Source organism: Macaca nemestrina, chromosome 2, assembly GCF_043159975.1.
Source record: "Macaca nemestrina isolate mMacNem1 chromosome 2, mMacNem.hap1, whole genome shotgun sequence".
NCBI lineage: Eukaryota > Metazoa > Chordata > Mammalia > Primates > Cercopithecidae > Macaca > Macaca nemestrina.
In genome coordinates, this window is record NC_092126.1 from 116928289 (window position 1) to 116949009 (window position 20721).

The following is a 20721-nucleotide window of genomic DNA, read 5'->3' on the forward strand; positions in this document are numbered from 1 at the left end:
GTGTGTATGGTGCACTAAAATACTTTATTTTTTTGAAACAGGGTCTCGCTCTGTTGCCCAGGCTGGAGTGCAGTGGTGTGATCTTGGCTCACTGCAGCCTCTGCCTTCCGGGTTCAAGCAATTCTCCCACCTCGGCTGGGATTATAGGGGCACACCACCATGCCCAGCTACATTTTTAGTAGAGACAGGGTTTCACCATGTTGGCCAGGCTGGTCTCGAACTCCCGGCCTCAGGTGATCCATCTGCCTTAGCCTCCCAAAGTTCTGGGATTACAGGTGTGAGCCACCGTGCCTGGCCAATGTTTTTAACTTTAAACCAAAAACATAGTCAATACACTTTTGAGGACTCAGTAGTGTTCCTTCCAATAAACATTTATTCATTTCAATTTTTTTATCACATCCATGGTAGATTTATTAGAAATTATTGTGATTCTTTGGAAAAGTATTTATAGAAGTGTGGAAAATAATAAAGAGGCCAAAGTTTACATGATTAACATATTAGGTAGTTCAATTTTGAATAGACAAAACAATCTTGGGCCTACAGTTCCAGGATAAGAACACTGATAAACTATATCAGAGCTCTGCCACGATGAACAAAGCACCGTGCTTTTGGTACTTTGATCTTCAATATATTCCCTGCCATATTAACCCATTATGTAGAATGTCCGTATATATTATCTCCTTTAACTCAATCCGGGACAGGGCAAAGATCATTACCCTTGTTTTGTTGAGGGAAAAATGGGCACTTCGATATACAAAATGACAGAGCCTGTGTGCACAGAGGTGGAGCCAGCACTTACCGCCACAGCATTCATCCCGCAAGCTTGTTCTTCCTCACTGTCCATGGACTCATCTGGGATCTTAACCCTTTGGCTTCCAAGAAATCATTTAGCAGGACCCATAAACAAATGCTAATGGACTCATGGTGGTCTAGAGGGCCATTCCCAGGTGTTACGTATTTTACCTGATCTACCCTACTAGTGGCTTTTATAGTGGATGTTTCACCAAAGCATGAAAGATAGTTTTGTGCTAGCAAGATAATAAAACTGAGCTGTGAAGCAAGAAAGGAGAAATCCATAAAAATTCTAGTGTCCATAACATTTTATTAGATAGCATAAGAACTCTGGGAATTATTTTTGAAAGATCCTTGTGATTGACCTAACTCTTAATTTTGTGACTGGAGCTGGCCTTGCTTTGGAGCTAGCCACAGGTTTCCTTATCTCCTGCCTCCTCAGTGCTGAGTAACTCAGTGCATTCACTCCCACAGAACTGGACTTTGGAAGGTCTGTTTTTGGCTTTGCCTCCTCTGCAGGTGGGGTGCAACCAAGTCAAGATGCTTCCTCTGGAATAGAGTTAATTCTGGATATCTTAGGAACATATCTGGATTCCAATCTGTGGAATGTCCATGATTTTTCTTTTTTTTCTTCCTTTTACCATTATCTTCTTATTAAAATTTCTGTGGTGGCATATGCTTGTAATCCTAGCAGTTGGGGATGCTAATGTGGGAGGATTGCTTGGGACTATGAGTTCGAGGATACAGTGAGCCATGATTGTGCCACTGCACTCCAGCCCAGGCAACAGAGAGAGACCCTATCTCAGACAAACAAACAAAAAATTTTCATCAGGTAATTAGCAGTTGGAAAGAGAAGTTAGAAGATGGGGGAACTAGCAATATAAAACAGTATATGGTCCTGATATCTAGGGCTGGGTGTCCGGATGAAGAGTGCTCAGAGAAGCTTTTATGGAAAAGGCAGTAATGCAACTGAGCCTTAGTGAATGGATAGGGTTAGGATAGCCTGAGAGGAGAGGAGAAGATGCCACGTCCAATTCTTTTTCTTTCATTTTTATTTTTATTTTTATTTTTGAGAGAGAGTCTCACTCTGTTGGCCAGGCTGGAGTGCAGTGGCACGACCTCGGCTCACTGCAACCTCTGTTTCCTGGGCTCAAGCAATTCTGCCTCAGCCTCTGGAGCAGGTGGGATTATGGGCGTGTGCCACCACGCCTGGCTAATTTTTGCAGTTTTAGTAGAGACAGGTTTTACCATATTGGCCAGGCTGGTCTTGAACTCCTGAACTCAGGTGATCTGCCCGCCTCAGCCTCCCAAAGTGCTGGGATTACAGGCGTGAGCACCACGCCTGGCTTCTTTCTTTTTTTAAGAGACAGGGTCTCATGCTGTCACCCAAGCTTGTGTGTTCAGTGGTGTGGTCATGGCTTACTGTAACCTCCAACTGCTGGGCTCAAGTGATCCTGTCTCAGCCCCCCAAGTAGCTGGAACTACAGGCACACATCACCACACCTGGCTGAATTTTAATTTTTTTTTTTTTCTAGAGATGGGGTCTTGCCATGTTGCCCAGGCTGGTCTTGAACTCCTGGGCTCAAGTGATCCTCTCACTTCAGCCTTCTGAGAAGCTGGGATTACAGGTGTGAACCACTGCACTTGGCCAATTCTTTTTGTTGTTTTTGTTTCAGAGAAAATCATATGAATTCTCTTTGAGGTTACACTCTTTGGACTATGTCTTGGGCAGAACTTTTTCTTTTTTCCTATTTGTTGTGGTATGTTAAAGCAGTGTTTCACTGAAAGCTTTAAGACACCTAGCATCTGAGCATTCTAAATCAGAAAGTCAAATAATCTTGGCTTTCCCATCTGATGGCTGGCCCCTTGGAAGAAGTCATTTAACTTGTCTGGATCTGTTTTCTCATCTGAAAAAATAGGGTTGATATTACCTTCTTCTCAATGCTTACAGAAATTGAGAAATTTGCCTATGTTGAGAAGAACATGGGCCTTCCACTTAGTAAAGAGCTCAGTCAAGAACAATATTCTCTTCCCTCTTCACAGGCCATAAATGATAGATTCATTTTATAAGTAGGCGACAGCCAGCACGACTCCTGGGAGCATGCATTAAGAATGTGGTAACTCCGCTCAAATGCTTGGCTCTGGAATTTGGGTCAGGCTTCCTGGAAACTCAAGCCTGACCTTTCGCTGGTGGCCACCTGGAGACCCCTCATACTTGTCTGGGAAATGGATAGTGGCACCACAGTTCACATTTCCCAGTACATTGCCATCCACAACCCTCTAGATCCCTTAAACACATGCTAGCTGTCAAGAGAAGTAAAGGACAACAGAATTTAGGACTGAAAAGTGCTGAGTCCAGGCATATATGTTAACAAGTGAGGACATTTGTTAGCCAAGGACAAGTGCATATTGCTAGGTAATCAGAAGTTTTCCACTGAGCTGGTCCAGCTCAGAGCTATAGTAATTTTTCTTATGTATATTTTAATGAATGACTTTCAAAAAGCCCACAGCAGTGCAATCAGATGAGGGATACTTGCTAGTTAAGCCCACTGTCTACCAGGAGAGAGGGAGAGATGGCTTTCTATAATTAAGGCCACTAAGGGGGAGAACCCGGATCTGATTTTGGAGCTTGTTCTAAGTCTAGAAAGCAAAGAAAGGCCCTCTAGCAAGCAAAATAACATCTCTTTAAAAGCTAAATGTAATTTCAGAGTGCATCAGGTACACACCTGTAAATCCTGTGTCCCTATGCTCCAGGGTTTCTGTTGAAAGAATAACAAAAACAAGTGACAAGTAATTCTAGTCAGAGAAACAGAACCAAGGCAAAAAAAAAAAAAAAAAAAAAAGAAAAGAAAACCCCAAAAAACACACCAAAAAACAAAAAACAAAAAAATGCCAAAAAAAAAAAAAAAACAACAACACCTCCCAAACAAACAAAGAAACCCTCCCCTTGGCCAGGCAGTGGCTCACGCCTGTAATCCCAGCACTTTGAGAGGTCCAGGTGGACGAATCATGAGGTCAAGAGATCGAGACCATCCCAGTCAACATGGTGAAACTTTGTCTCTACCAAAAATACAAAAATTAGCTGGGCGTGTGGCGCACGCCTGTAGTCCCAGCTACTTGGGAGGCTGAGGTGGGAGAATCGCTTGAACCTGGGAGGCGGAGGTTGCAGTGAGCCGAGATCACGCCACTGCACTCCAGCCTGGAGACAGAGCAAGACTCCATCTCAAAAAACAAAAAAACAAGGAAAAAAACCCTCCCTTAAACATCTACTCGTAACACTGGAAGGCGGGAACTTCTGTGAATTTGCTTCAACTACATAACTAGGCTCTTAATGCACAGCAGGGCCGCCATCTTGCAAGTCTGCAAGGGCTTCCGTTCTCTCCTTCTTGCTCTAACATTCAGTGACTCAGCAGAGGGGGGGCTCGTGCTGAAGAAGGTGTTTATTCTCTGAGGGATGAGGTTAGCGTTGGTGTTGGGGACAGGGAAGAGAAGATCTTAGAGGTGAGAAAATGATGTTATGGTTACTATCTTCTTTCCCTCTTTTCTTCGCCTTGTCATTAAATGGTGCAGAAAACGGGTCAGCTTTTGGAAGTGTTTGAAAATAGCCTTTTAATGTTTTAGGCAGCTGACTAAACTCTTGTTCAGAGCGGACTTTGGACCAGAAAATGGAATCATCACCTGGGGAAAAGGGAAATGAAAGGCTGTTTTAATTATGTGAAGAAAAACATTGATACAGTACTTTGCTGTTACTTAATGATGATGCTATTTGCAGACTCCCTTTTGATGAAGAAATCAGCCTTCTTAGGAAGGAAGAGGCTTTTTTTTGAGACGGAGTCTCAGTCTTGAAGTCCAGGCTGGAGTGCGGTGGTGCCATCTCGGCTCACTGCAACCTCCACCTCCTGAGTTCAAGTGATCCTCCCAGCTCAGCCTCCCAAGTAGCTGGGATTACAGACACCCACCATCATGCCTGGCTAATTTTTGTATTTTTAGTAGAGATGGGATTTTGCCATGTTGGCCAGGTGGGTCTTGAACTCCTGGCCTCAAGTGATCCGCCTGCGTTGACCTCCCAAAGTGCTGGGATTATAGCCGTGAGCCACTGTATCTGGCCAGAAGATGAATCTTAAGGCACCTCGGAAAAGGATACCCTAATTAGAATGGAGGATTTGAAAGACGGTAGAGTAAAAGATTTTCTATAGGGAGTGTTTTTTTGCCCACCCCAAAGCCACAGGGTAAATTTTATCTGCTCCTGAGATTGATTATATTTCTGAAAGAAGTGATTAGTTGATGAGATGAATCCTGTATCCCCTCCACCACTCTCCACCATATCCAAGTCTGGACTTCCCTTTTGTTTGGTTTTGTTTTCAGTGTAAATAAGATGAGTGTCAAGTGTCATTGTATAATATAAGCCAAATCTTTTTTTTTTTTTTTTTTTTTTTTTGAGACGGAGTCTTGTCTGTCACCCAGGCTGGAGTGCAGTGGCCAGATCTCGGCTCACTGCAAGCTCCGCCTCCCGGGTTCACGCCATTCTCCTGCCTCAGCCTCCCGAGTAGCTGGGACTACAGGCACCCGCCACCTCACCCGGCTAGTTTTTTGTAATTTTTAGTAGAGACGGGGTTTCACCGTGTTAGCCAGGATGGTCTCGATCTCCTGACCTCGTGATCCGCCCGTCTCGGCCTCCCAAAGTGCTGGGATTACAGGCTTGAGCCACCGCGCCCGACCATATAAGCCAAATCTTAATTTAAATGTCTTTTTGTTGATCAGCCTTTTCAATGGAAAAGTTAATTCTTTAAAAATAACTGAAAGAAAATATTTCAGGGTTTTCAGATAGTCTGTGCTAATTGAACTTATAATGATATATCCACAAATAGTCAACTTGGCTGAAATTTGGCATATATGTTAAAAGTAAGAATGAATTAAAAGCATGTTGTGACACTGCTGGTAATGTAGATATACTTGGTACAGCAAAATCAGGGGACTAAATCATTATTGCAATGCTTTTTAACCTGGGGCCTGTGGATGGTCCTTAGAAGTTCTAATGAACACCTTGGTATTGAAGGTAAGATTTTGGGTGTCTGTGCTTTTGTCACTGGAGAGGATTGGTAGCTTTCATCAGATGCTCAACAAAAGGATCCGTGTCTCACCAAAAAGTTAAGAACCACAGACATTTGAACATACTCTGTACATTGGACTAAAAAAAAAATTCATCAAAAGTAACTTACCCTGGCATCCATATCTTCTCTTTCCACTCTGAAAGGCTTAGAATATTAGATATTATAAGATATACAACTTAACTTTCTATTTAGAATTTTAAATTCCAATGCAATGGCTATAAAAATTATTTCACGAATAAAGAAAGTCTATAAAAAAGAGACACACTGGGGCCTGGCGCAGTGACTCATGCCTGTAATCCCAACACTTTGGGAGGCCGATGCAGGTCAACCACTTGAGGTCAGGTGTTTGAGACCATCCTGACCAACATGGTGAAACCCTGTCTCTACTAAAAATGCAAAAATTAACTGGAATGGTGGCACGCACCTGTAGTCCCAGCTACTCGGGAGTCTGAGGCAGGAGAATTGCTTGAACCCAGGAGGCAGAGGTTGCAGTGAGCTGGGATCACGCCACTGCACTCCAGCCTAGGCGACAGAGCGAGACTCCATCTTTAAAAAAAAAAAAAGAGAGACATATTGTCTTTGACTATGGGATGGTCTTAATAATGCAGATGAAAATTTTCCTCAGACCTGATGGACTATGTGGAGGAAGAGGGTGTGTTGGATGGCCCCAGGAGTGCTGTGGGCAAAAAATGTCACCTGGACGCCACTGGGAGGCGCTGTGGTACAGGGAGTGACAGGAACCCAGCATCTACCATTGCCTCAGCTTCCAACTCCTGGGAGACCTTGGACAGGTCACTTAATGTCACTCTGGGTCAATTTTGTTATCTGCAAAATAAAGAATTCTTTTCTCAATGTGTTTCGATGAGACTAAGATGTGATAAATGGCAAAGCGCTTTTTTTTTTTGAGACGGAATTTCGCTCTGTCGCCCAGGCTGGAGTGCAGTGGCATGGTCTTGGCTCACCGCAACCTCTGCTTCCCGGGTTCGAGTGATTCTCCTGCCTCAGCCTCCCGAGTAGCTGGGATTACAGGCATGCGCACCACCATGCTGGCTAATTTTTGTATTTTTAGTAGAGACGGGATTTCACTGTGTTGGTCAGGCTGGTTTCAAACTCCTGACCTCAGGTAATCTGCCTGCCTCAGCCTCCCAAACTGCTAGGATTACAGGTGTGAGCCACCTGCATGGCCTGGCAAAGCAGTTTTTAAAACGTGCACCATGGTCATTAAAATAAATATGTAGATAAAGTTTGCCAAGATATATTAAGACTAAGGTGCAGAGGTATAAGGTAATTTATAGCATGATGGAGTTTGTGTATGAATTTTTACTCAAACATATAGGTGATATATGCATTTTTTTCTAGAAAAATAAGAGCTGTGGTTATCTTTATGGAATAGACTAGGAGGGGGGAGGGAGGCTTTACTCTTCATTTTATTATTTCTATTAAAAATATTGGCCGGGCGCGGTGGCTCAAGCCTGTAATCCCAGCACTTTGGGAGGCCGAGATGGGTGGATCACGAGGTCAGGAGATCGAGACCATCCTGGTGAACATGGTGAAACCCCGTCTCTACTAAAAAATACAAAAAACTAGCCGGGCGAGGTGGCGGCGCCTGTAGTCCCAGCTACTCGGGAGGCTGAGGCAGGAGAATGGCGTAAACCCGGGAGGCGGAGCTTGCAGTGAGCTGAGATCCGGCCACTGCACTCCAGCCTGGGCGACAGAGCCAGACTCAGTCTCAAAAAAAAAAAAAAAAAAAAAAAAAAAAAAATATTAACAGGGGGCCAGTGCTGTGGTTTCTGCCTGTAGTCCCAGCTACTTGGGAGGCTGAGGTGGGAGGAGCCCAGGAGTTTGAGGCTGCAGTGAGCTGTGATGGTGACACTGCACTCCAACCTGGGCAACACAGTAAGATCATGTCTTGAAAAAATATTTAAGCTGGGTGTGGTGGCTCACGCCTGTAATCTCAGCACTTTGAGAGGCTGAGACAGGCAGATCTCCTGAGTCCAGGAGTTGGAGACCAGCCTGGCCAACATGGTGAAACCCTGTCTCTACGAAAAAAGAAAAATTAGCGGGGCATGGTGGTGTGAACCTGTAATTCCAGCTACTCAGGAGGCTGAGGCACGAGAATTGCTTGAGCCTGGGAGGTGGAGGTTGCAGTGAGCCGAGAGTGTGTCACTGCACTCCAGCCTGGGCGACAGAGTGAGACCCTACCACAAACACACACAAAAAATAAAAAAAAAAAAAGAAATGTATATAAATATATACTATATAAAAATATAAATATAAAAACATATATTTATGTAACATATAATATACATTGAAATATATATTTATATATTGTTTATATATTTATATATCTGTATAGCGGGATTATGGGCTGTTTTGTTTTCTCTGTTATTTCCTCTTGAAAAACTAAAAATAATTTAAAAAATTGAAAGACTCTTGGGAAGAGGGTGCTGTGTAGTTGTTAGGGGGGACTGTTATTAATGAAGAATAATCGTAGCTGATTTAAGGCCTGATCATAGGATAGTGTTTACAGGAAGATGCTGCCCAAGGATGAGGAAGCATCCCGGATTCATTCTCTGGTCCCTTAAATAGAGCAAACCAAGTGACGGTTTTCCTCTCCTAAGAAATCTGTGTCCCTGGCATGCCATCCTGTGAAACCGTGCTGCTGGATTTATTTGCAGGTAACTGCTTCATGCTGGCACCGCTGGAGAGCATTGCCCCAGCAACTGCCCCCCTCCCAGTTTTCTCCCCTTTCCACTGGACCATTCTCTCCTCACATGCAGGCCTTCCCTAACTCTTGCCTTTCTCATTTGCATTTTCAGAAAATCCTCTCTTGACCCTAACTTCTTTGTCTCTTTGCTTTCTTTCATTCACTGGGTTCTCTAAAGAGGATTCTGTACTGTACTGTCTCTCTCCAGGTCCTCTCCTCCCATTCTCTCTGTCAGCTTTGTTTTTTTATTGAGACAGAATCTCGTTCTGTCACCCAGGCTGGAGTGATTGGTGCAATCTCAGCTCACTGCAACCTCCAGCTCCTGAGTTCAAGTGATTCTCCTGCCTCAGCCTCCCGAGTAGCTGGGATCGCAGGTGCGTGCCACCACACCTGGCTAATTTTTTTGTATTTTTAGTAGAGATGGGGTATTGCCACATTGGCCCGGTTGGTCTTGAACTCCTGGCCTCAAGTGATCCACCCACCTCAGCCTCCCAAGTGCTGGGATTACAGGCAAGGGACACTGCGCCTCGCCCTTCCTGCTATCTTAATGCCCCAGGGCTGGGGCATCTCTGCTCCTCTTCACACTCACTCTCCAGGGGCCCTCTTCCAGTCTCAGGGGCTTAAACTCCATACACATATATGGCCTCAACTCCTAAATTTGGACCTTTTTTTCTGAATTCCAGAGCTATCTATTCATCTCCTCTTGGATGTCTAATATGCAATAAAAAATCAACACGACCAAAGCTGGACTCCTGAGTCACCACACCTTCCTGTCCTTCAACTTGCTCATCCCATAGGCTTCCCTCTGTTGCTCAGACTAAACGTTTTGTAGTCATGCTTTACTTCTCAGTTTTTCCCACCCCCTATGTTGCATATATCAGCAAATCCTGTTGGCTCTCCCTTCAAAATATATCCAGAATCTGACCCCTTCCCGTTGTCACAGCTATCCCCTTGTCTAAGCCCCTTTAGCTCTTGTTTGGGTAATTGCAATAAACTGCTCATTGGTATCCATGTTACCATCCCGTAACAGAGTATTCTGAGCAGCTCAAGAGATCACTTTGTTTATTTTTGTTTTTTGATTTGTAGTCATTCCATTTAACTTTAATTTTTAATTTTTTTTTAGATATGAGGTCTCACTTGTTGCCCAGGCGGGGCTGGAACTGCTGGCCTCAAGTGATCTTCCTGCCTTGGCCTCCCAAAGTGCTGGGATTACAGGCGTGAGCCACTGTGTAATTTTTATTTTAGATTTGAGGGTACATATGCAGGTTTCTTTTCTTTTCTTTTCTTTTCTTTTTTTTTGAGATAGAGTCTTGCTCTGTCGCCCAGGTTGGAGTACAGTCACGCGATCTCAGCTCACCGCAAGCTCTGCCTCCCAGGTTCACACCATCCTCCTGCCTTAGCCTCCCGAGTAGCTGGGACTACAGGCACCCGCCACCATGCACGGCTAATTTTTTTGTATTTTTAGTAGAGACGGAGTTTCACTGGCTTAGCCAGGATGGTGTCAATCTCTGGACGTTGTGATCCACCTGCCTTGGCCTCCCAAAGTGCTGAGATTACAGGCTTGAGCCACCGCACCCGGCCCATATGCAGGTTTCTTACAAGCGTGTATTGTGTGATGCTGAGGTTTGGGCTTCTACTGATCCTGTCACCCATATATTTTCAGCCCTTGTCCCCCTCTCTCCCTCCCTCCCCCCTTTTGAAGTCCCCAGTGTCTATGGTTCTTGTCTTTATGTCTGCATGTACCCAGGGCTTAGCTCCCACTTATATGTGAGAACATGTAATATTTGGTTTTGTGTTTCTGGGTTGGTTTGCATAGAAAAATGGTCTCCAGCTGCATCCACATTGATGGAAAGGACATGCTTTTATTCTTTTTAATGGCTGCATAGTATTCTATAGAGTATATGCACCACATTTTCTTTATCCAATCCATTGTTGATAGGCACCTGGGTTGATTCCATGTTTTTGCTAAAGTGAATAGCACGGCAGTGAACATACAAGTGCATGTCTTTTAAAAAATATTCCCCAGAACTAAGCAGAACATGTGTCTTTGTGGTAGAACAATCTATTTTCCTTTGGATATATATCCAGTAATGGGATTGCAAGGTCAAATGGTAGTTCTGTTGTTAGTTCTTTGAGAAATCTCCAAACTGCTTTCCACAGGGGCTGAATTAATTTACATTCCCACTAACCGTGTGTGAGCACTCCCTTCAAAGAGATCATTTTGAAACATAAGTCAGATCATGTCTCTCTTCTGCTTGAAATCCTTCAATGGATCCCCTTGTTGCTGAGAATAAAAGCCCAAATCCTAAAGCCCTACATGATGTACCCTCCTCTCACTCTGTCACACTTACCTCCTCTGCTCTCTGCCTTGATGTCACGGATTCAGCCACGCTGGACTCCTTGCTATTCCTTATAGATGACACACGTGTTCTCAGCCCAAGACCATTGCACTTACTGTTCTTTCTGCCTAGAATGTTCTTCCTCCAGGTCTCACCTCTCGTCTTCCAGTTTTGTGTTTATATGCCACCTAATCCATGAAGCCTACTCTGACAACCCCATTTACAATAGCAATGCACACCTGACTTCTTCCACCCACATTCCCTATGCCACTTTCTCTGTTTTACCTTTTCCTAAAGTGCTTACCATCTAACACATGCATACATAGATATATACATGCACATATGCATACATGTATGCACACATGTATACACACATGTATGTATAGCTACTTGCTTGTCTGTTGTCTGTCTTTCCCATGAGAGTATCAGCTTCATTAATATGGGAGCTTTATTTTGTTCCCTGCTGTATTCCTGGTGCCTAGAATAGTGGCACATTATAGGCTGTCAATATATATTCACTGAATGAGTGAATGAACTGTCTAAATTTTCCCCACCCCCAAGGCAAGTGACAGGAGCAGAAATTTTAAAGCATTATTTTGGTTGCCTTCTGCTTGATGTGAGCTGGCCAGCTGGTTACCCTGTGAAATGGGAGGAGCCTTCTTATTCCTTTCCAAAACTGAGCCTGGTCAGGGACCACATAGTTCCTCCAAGTTATGGGCTCACAGGGATTCTCATGGGACATTTAGTCAGCACATCTTCCCCTTTGATCTCCCACACCATACTTGGGGAGCCAACATTTATGTCTATCTGTGAGCCTGGCCCACAGCCTGCTTTGCCTTCAGATGTATCAATGTTTGGCTTTTGGGTAGAGATACCAAACAAGGAAAAGAAGATTGTTATTGGGGCTAGGAATTACTTCCAAAAGCCAAATGTGAGAGAAGTGCTACCACAAAGGTTAGCACACACAAATAGCCCGAAAACTGGCTGGAACAATTCTGCTTGCTACAAATAGAGATGAAAAGACATTTCTAAATGTAGTCCCAAACAACCATACTGCCAGAATTGGAAGGGCATTCATTTCCTTCCCTCCTTTTCCCCTCCCTTCCTTCCTTTCTTCCTCCTTCAAAGAGGACACGAAGGGCCAGTGAAATGAGACAAATCTCCAGGGTCACACAGTTAGTGGCAGAGTCAGAGCCAAAACTCAGGTTTCCTAATTCTTACTCTTTACAATATACTATTGTGGTGCCTTCCCAGTAAGCAAGGGAATAGTAAGAAAAAATTTCAATTAAATATACTAGAGAAGTTAATTGCTTAGTTCTCAAAAAGCTCAGTGCTGGTGAACAACTAGCCAGAGTGTCACCCAAGAGACGGAAAAATGGACATTTCCAGCTGGGCGCAGTGGCTCATACCTGTAATCCCAGCACTTTGGGAGGCTGAGGTGGGTGGATCACTTGAGCTCAGGAGCTCAAGACCAGCTTGGGCAACATGGTGAAATCCTGTCTCTACAAAAAATACAAAAATTATCTACAAAAATTACAAAAATTAGCCGGGTGTGGTGGCATATGCTTATAGTCCCAGCTACTTGGGAGGCTGAGTTGGAAGGATGACTTGAGCCTGGGAGGCGGAGGTTACAGGGAGCTGAGATCGCGCCACTGCATTCCAGCCTGGGCGACAGAGCCAGAGCCTGTCTCAAAAAAAAAAAAAAAAAAAGTTTTTAATGGTGTAACAATATATCTATATTTACATGTATCTTTGTAATAGATACATATATAGAATGCACATAAAATTTGGAATACTCATTCTCAGGATACACAGATTCTCCAAAGAAGCTACTTAGACATGGTGCCTGGAAGTCCTGGAAGTCAAATCCATGATTTAACTCCAGTGACTACATTCTACACCATCATGTGATAGAAGATAAGACTAAAATATATTTTTTGTATTTTCTTTATAGTTTTGTGACCTTTGTAACAAGGGAGCTTTGGCATGATAGTCATCTTAAATAAATCAAAACATGATTTAATAAAAATGCCATTTTACAAAACTGTAAAACTCTTAGCAGGAAACATAGGTGTAAATCTTCATGACATTGGAGTAAGCAACAGTTCCTTAAATATGACGCCAAAGGCATAAGCAACAAAAGAAAAAATAGGTCAATTAAACTTTATCAAAATAAAAAACTTCTGTGCATAAAAGGACTATCAAGAAAGCAGGAAACCTGGGCATGGTGGCTCATCCATGTAATCCCGGCACTTTGGGATCCTGAGGTGGGAGGATCACGTGAGGCCAGGAGTTTGAAACCAATGGGGGTAACTTAGTGAGACCTCATCTCTGCAAAAATTTTTTTTTTAATTTAAAAATTAGCTGGGCATGGTGGTGTGCCTGTAGTCCCAGTTACTCAGAAGGCTGAGGTGGGAGGATCACTTGAGCCTGGGAGGTCGAGGCTGCAGTGAGTCATGATCGTACCACCACTGCACTGCAGCCTGGGGACCCTGTCTCAAAAAAAAAAAAAAAAAAAAAAGAAAATAGAGAAGATAACTCACAGAATGGGAGAAAACATTTGTAAATAAAATATTTGTAAATCTTATCTCTGATCAGGATCTGGTATCAAAAATATATTTAAACAACTCATAAAAGAATAAAAAGACAATTGCATTTAAAAATGGGCAAAGAATCTGAACAGACATTTCTCCAAAGCAGATATACAAATGACCAATAAGAACATAAAAGGATGCTCAACATCATTAGTCATTAGGGAAATAAATCAAAACCACAGTGAGATACCACTTCACACCCACTGGGATGGCTATAATTAAAAAAAAAAAAAAGAAACACCAGAAAATAAGTGTTAGCAAGGATGTCGAGAAATTAGAACACTCATAACATTGCTGGTGGGAAGACAAAATCCTCAGCCACTTTAGGAAACAGTCTGGCAGTTCCTTAAAAGGTTAAAGTTACCTTATAACCCAGAAATTCCATTCCTGAGTAAATACTCAAGACAACCGAAAACACACATTCACACAAGAACTTGTGCATGAATGCTCATAGCAGCATTGCTCATAACAGCATTACTCATGAATGCTCATAACAGCATTACTCACAATAGTCAAAAGAAGGAAACAGCCCAAATGGCCACCAGCCGATGAATGGATAAACAAAATGTGGCACACAGTGGAATATTATTTAGCCATAAAAAGAAACGAAGTACTGATGCATGCTAGAACATGAATGAACCTTGAAAACATTATGCTAAGCTAGAGAAGCCAGACAGAAAGGGCCACATACTATATGATTACATTTATAGGAAATATCCAGAATAGGCAAATCCAGAGACACAAAGTAGATTAGTGATTGCCGGGAGATGGATGGAGGGAGGAATTGGGAGCAAGTGCTAACAGGTATAGGGTTCATTCTTGGTGTGATGGAAATGTTCTGCAGTTAGACAGTGGTGATGGTTGCATAACTCCATGAATTTGCCACTGAATTATACATTTCAAAATGGTTAGAATTGTGAAAATTTTATCTCAATAAAAAATGGTATTTTACAAGCTTTAAGTGATACATATATTTGAATCATCTAATTTAAATTAAGTTTCTGTGTTCTGTTTTTTTTTTTTAAAGAGATGGGGTCTTGCTCTGTTGCCCAGGCTGCAGTGCAGTGGCACAATCTTAGCTTACTTCAGCCTCAAACGCCTGGACTTAAGCGATCCTCCTGCCTCAGCCTCCCAAGTAGCTGAGACTACAGGCATGTGCCACCACACCTGACTAATTTTGAAAACTGTTTCTAGTGGTGGGGTCTCACTATGTTCCCTAGGCTTGTCTCGAAATCCTGGGCTCAAGTCATCCTCCTGCCTTGGCCTCCCAAAGTGTTCGGATTATAGGCACAAGCCACCACACACAGGCTTCCGAGTTCTTTATTGCAAGCAAGCTTTGTTTCTCTTTTATATTCTGTCAGGGTTTGATTTTGAGGCATCTCCAGGTTGGGGTTTGGGAATATGCTTGTTGAATTTTATGTGGTTGTTATACCTCACCTCCTGCCCAGCTAGTTCATAGTCTCACTTTCAGAAGATAGTAAGGAAATCTGGCCTTCACTAAAATCATGTCTACCGAATGGCAAAACGCTGGTGAATTTCATTAAAAAAATCAAGTTGCAAAAACTAGACTCTTAGAAGTCAAGATTGTGGTTGCCCTTGGTTGGGGGATGCAGATGACAATAATTTGTAAGGAAACATGAGGGAGGTTTCTGCAGTGCTAAGGATATTCTGTTTTTGGATCTGGATGCTGGTTACAGGGGTGTGTTTGATTTGTGAAAATTCGTCTTGTGGTACACTTACACAATGTGCACTGTTCTGCATGTTTGTTATACTTCAATACCAAGTTCATAATTCAGTTCAACCTCCAGATAGGTATGTATGATATCAACAAATTGGTGTAATTAACTGGGTACCAGAGTTCACTGACTTGGCCTGCTGCCTTTGAGGTGACACCCGGCCATGGCCATGGATTCGAAAAGGTTTTGTTTCCATGGACAGCTGCATAGGTCAGAGCTCTGCATCAGGGCCCTGTTATCCTCACCATCTCCTAACAATGGATTTCAACAGCAAGGCCGTGTCTCAGCTGTGCCTCCTATGTATTGGGGCTGCTGGAATATAAACCCCTGGAGGAGGTGATGCTTTGAGTCAGGAGTAGCACTACCAGGCAGGCGTACTCCACTCCCTGCTCTGCCACTGGTGCCAGACCCCCAGAAACTATCACAGTGCTTGCCCTTTCCACCTGGACCCAGAGATGCCATGGTGGGTACCCATGACAAACTGACCCAACTGACATTCTAGTGGGCTCAGGCTCACAATACTAGATCTAAAATATTCCATGCTAAATGTATTTCAGCATTAAGATATTTTTGAATTTTAGAAAGGTGATACATAGCATTTAGTATATATTATACCATACTGGCAACATTGTCTGGGGTAGCTTTCTGTAATCAGACAGTGATGAATTTTTCCACTAAGTGGAATAAAGACTACAAATAGTCTCATGTCAATTCAGTCCAAAGTGTGCTACCAAATGAGTCTGTGTCAAACTTCAAAAAGTTTTCTAGGCTGGGCGCAGTGGGTCATGCCTGTAATCCCAGCACTTTGGGAAGTGGAGGTGGGAGGATCACTTGAGTCCAGGAGTTCAAGACCAGCCTGGGCAACATAGTGAAACCCCATCTCTACAAAAAGAAAAAAAAAATTAACCAGATGTGTTGGCATGTTCTCATAGTCCTAGCTACTCGGTAGGCTGAGGTGGGAGGATCACCTGAGCCCAGGAGGTCAAGTCTGCAGTGAGCTGTGATTGTACCACTGCGCCCCAGCCTGAGTGACAGGGCGAAAATGTGCTAAAAAAAAAAAAACAAAAAAACAAAAAAACCGTTTTTTTGGTATTCAGTTTGGGGATTTTGGAATTGCTCATGAGGTAGAACATGAGTCTGTCTCAGTCAGTTTCACCACTAAATAAATGAGTTTTAGTTCTTTCTCGACAGAGGTTCATGGGCAGAGGTGCTGAGTGGCACCTCTGGGGAAAGGTTTACTATGGGGAGGAATTTCACAATTAACTCAGGCTCCAGCTGTGCCTCTAGGTCGGTTAATGTAGGTGGATGAGTGGCAAGATGATAACCTTGAAGGGACAGAGATGCCTGGGTAGCACAATCCTTTTTTGGATTCTACTCTCCTTTGTAGCACCTGCTAAGCTGTCAATGCTTGTTAACATTTCATTGATTTCTGTAGCACATTAGGGCCTTCCTGGAGTATTCAACCATAGCCAAGTTTATAATGTAAAATTTCTGGAGACTAATATTTATCTAAATTAAGTTAATTATAGGGATGATAAAGCTCACTTAGACATATGTTTTGAAGAGATTAGAGTTGAATTTCCTAAACAAGAAGCAAGGGAAACCTTTCCTAGAAAATCGATTTGCCATCCTTCATGCTGATCATTTATGGGACATAAGTTCACTGTGGGAATGGCTTCTAAATGCCTCTGTTCAGAACCCTCTATTGGAGTGAGAGGAGAATAAAGAGACAGTTCTCACTTCACACTGGGAGAGTGTTCTCCTGCAGTCCCAAACGTAAATCTTGGTGTAAACTCTTTAAAAGGAGCAGTAAAGAAGGTGATGGTAAGAGCTCATATATATGTGTCTAGGGATGAAAGATGGTAGCCAAAGGGAGGGAGTAGTTTGTAAGCTGATTCCAGTTGTAGCTGATAATTACATTTTACTGTGTTGTCATTTTTTTTTTTTTTGGTTTTTGAGACAGAGTCTCGCTCTGTCGCCCAGGCTGGAGTGCAGTGGCACGATCTCAGCTCACTGCAACGTCTGCCTCCCGGGTTCAAGCTATTCTCCTGCTTCAGCCTGCTGAGTAGCTGGGAGTACAGGCACTTGCCACCACACCTGACTAATTTTTGTATTTTTAGTGGGGATGGAGTTTCACCATGTTGGCCATGCTGGTCTTGAAATCCTGACCTCAAGTGATCTGCCTGCCTCAGCCTCCCAAAGTGCTGGGATTACGGGCATGAGCCACCGCGCCCAGCCTATGTTGTCATTTTTATGGGTTGTGACAACCTCAGAAACCTTCCTGCCTTCCCCTTGTCACCACCATCATCTTTTTCCTATCATTAAATTTCATTTTGATTTGTTTAATAGATGTTTACTGCATGATTTTCATTGAAGATGCTACAAAAATGGTAGGTGTTGGAGAAATGAAACTAAGACCTGGTCTTTGCTCTTTGTATCAGTCCATTCTTGCACTACTATAAGGAAATACCTGAGACTGCGTAATTTGTAAAGAAAAGAGGTTTACTTGGCTCATGGTTCTGCAGGCTGTATAGGAAGCATGATGCTTGGCTTTTGGGGAGCTCTCAGGAAACTTACAATCATGGTAGAAGGCAAAGGGGAAGTCAACACTTAACATGGCTAGAACAGAGAAAGAGAAAGCAGGAAGGGGAGACGCTGCACACTTTTAAATGACCAGATCTCATGGGAACTCACTACCACGAGAACAGCACCAAGAGGAAAATCCACCTGATCCAATCACCTCCAACACTGGGAATTAAAATTGACATGAGATTTGGGCAGGGACACTCATCCAAACCATTTCCTCTCTAAAGTTTATAGTCTGATGAGGTAGACAAATAAATTTAATAGTTATGTATATACAGTAAGATACGTTTCTAAGTCTTGATATAGAAGTATTCATAAAGTGTTATGGGAGCACAGAGGGGATATCCAAATCAGCCCGAGTTAGAGGTAGGGAGAGCTTCTAATGAAAAATAATTTTTTTTTTTTTGAGATGGAGCCTCGCTCTGTTGCCCAGACTGGAGGGCAGTGGTATGATTTTGGCTCACTGCAACCTCTGCTTCCTGGGTTCAAGCACTTCTCCTGCCTCAACCTCCTGAGTGACTGGGATTATAGGCACCTGCCACTATGCCCATTTGATTTTTGTGTTTTTACTAGACATGGGGTTTTGCCATGTTGGGTAGGCTGGTCTTGAACTCCTGACCTCAGGTGATCCGCTGCCTTGGCCTCCCAAATTGCTGGGATTACAGTTGTGAGTCACTGCACCCAGCGAAAATGATGCTTTTGAATTGACTTTTATTGCCTAACATTTAAAAAAATTTAAATAAAACGCACAGATTGTGATATAGCTCAATCAATTTTGACAATTGTATACATCCGTATTGACACCACCTCAATAGAGATATAAATCATAGTCATTTTCATCAACACAGAAAGTTCCTTTGTACTTCTTTCCAGCCAGTATCCCACCCCCAGCCACCTCCTCAGAGGCCACCAGATGAACTGCCTTTGGCCTGGGCATTTACAATTAGGAGGAGTGGTGGAAGGGCAGGTCCATGGAGGGAACAGTGTACAAAGGCATGGATGTGTGAGAGATTGTGGCACATGTAAGGGATCTCCAGCCCTCTGATCTCATCTTTTTGGGCTGAGGGCAAGTCATCTTTGTTAAATGAATGTTTGACAGAGATGAGGCTAAGTGCCAGGTCACCAAGGGATGGGACATTCAAGCAACCTGACTTTCATCCTGTAAGACAAAGGGGGCCATGGAAGGGTTTCAGGCAGGGTAGTGGTCTTCATGGTACACTAAGACTTAGATTTAATTAATTAATTATTTTAGAGACAGCGTCTTGCTCTGTCACCCAGTCTGGAGTGCAGTGGTGCAATCATAGCTCACTAAAGTCTTGAACTCCTAAGGCTCAAGTGATTCTCCCACCTTAGCCTCCCAAGTAGCTCAGACTACAGGCGTGCACCATCATGCTCAGCTTAAATGACCTTTTAAGCAGAGAAAACTTAAATGTCTCACTTGTTCTATGAACTATATACAAGTATCACAAAGGTGCTTAAACTGTGATAAATTTTTTTTTCTGGTTAAGCTGTGACTCCAGACAGGATCTACAGAGGAGTTTTACAATCTCATCTCTGGGTTCTATGGATAATTACTTTAGCTTTCTGTGTTAGTCTCTTAAAGAACTGTGAACTTGCATTTTAAAGTTCAAATGGTTAAAACATTTTGAGAGCAAAGTTCTGTTTTATTGGTAGGAAACTGTTAAATTCGTTCTTCTGTAAAAGAGAGTAATCAGTCCTTTTATGTGAGGAGGGACAAATATCTAATTAAAAAAATTCTGCTTGACATCAAACAATTGATCACATATTTCAATGAAGACAAAGTTTTATGCTCAGTGATAGTGTTGGATGGTGTCTGCATTTAAAATGCTCTTTCATATTAATTCAATATGTCATTGATGTCTGTCTTTGATTTACACAAAGGAGTCAGAGATGTTTCTTTTCTGTAGGGAGAATCTCAAAGGCAGAAGCCGAACTGACACTACGGAAGAAACGAAATAAGACTCATTATGACTTTTTGAGAGAGTGTTTGGTGCAGTGTCTTCTGACTAAATTGATAGTTCATTTGCTTTTGAGATATAGAAGGGAAAGCAGTTACCTGAAAGAAACTTCCAGTCTCTGCAGCAAGGTGGCCTACCTTTGGAAGTTCCTAGTCTAATGTTGACTGGTTGGTTTTGGGAATTGCTTCTGCCACCTTTCAACAAAGGAAACATTAAAATGAAAATTTATGTTTAAAATTACATTGTTTTTCATACTTTGAAAAGTGAACTTGGAGGAGTAACACTGGGTCTCAGTATTTTTATGCAAAAATTAAGGGAGTATAGACAATGAAAGCAACCCAGAAAGACACATTGAAAAAGAAAGTTAAATACAGTGACATACTATCTGAAAAGAACTAAAAGACGTTAAGAAACTGGTAAAAGACATGAAAGAGCATTATTCATCAGAATTAGAAAAACTTACAAATAGGGCGACAGAATTCAAGAAATAAGTAGAACCAAACCAGAAGAAACTCTAGAGCAAATAGACACAAGAGAAGGCAAAAAGAAGTATAAGTTCAAAGAAATGACAAAAAACATTGAAGAAGAGTGACAAATACAGATCAGAAAGATCTGGAATATGGATAGAGTCCCTGAAGTGAAAGAAGACCAAAGAAAGGGAACAGAATGAGTACTACAACTGAAAGTCAAGAAAACTTGCCTGGCCAGGGCAATGGCTCACACCTGTAATCCCAGCACTGTGGGAGGCTGAGGCACGAGGTGAGTGCATCACTTGAGCCCAGGAGTTTGAGACCAGCTTGGGCGACATAGTGAGACCCTGTCTCTACAAAATATTTAAACATTAAAAAAAAATTACCTGGGTGTTGTGGTGTGTGCC

General features: G+C 42.7%; 1 non-coding gene across 1 annotated transcript; it reads right to left on the reverse strand.

The window, feature by feature from the left end:
• Nucleotides 1–19371: 19371 nt before the first annotated feature.
• Nucleotides 19372–19495, reverse strand: LOC112426463 (small nucleolar RNA SNORA26). The gene has a single exon (XR_003017794.1). It is a non-coding gene; the product is annotated as a small nucleolar RNA SNORA26 (small nucleolar RNA).
• Between the last annotated feature and the right edge of the window lie 1226 nt (nt 19496–20721).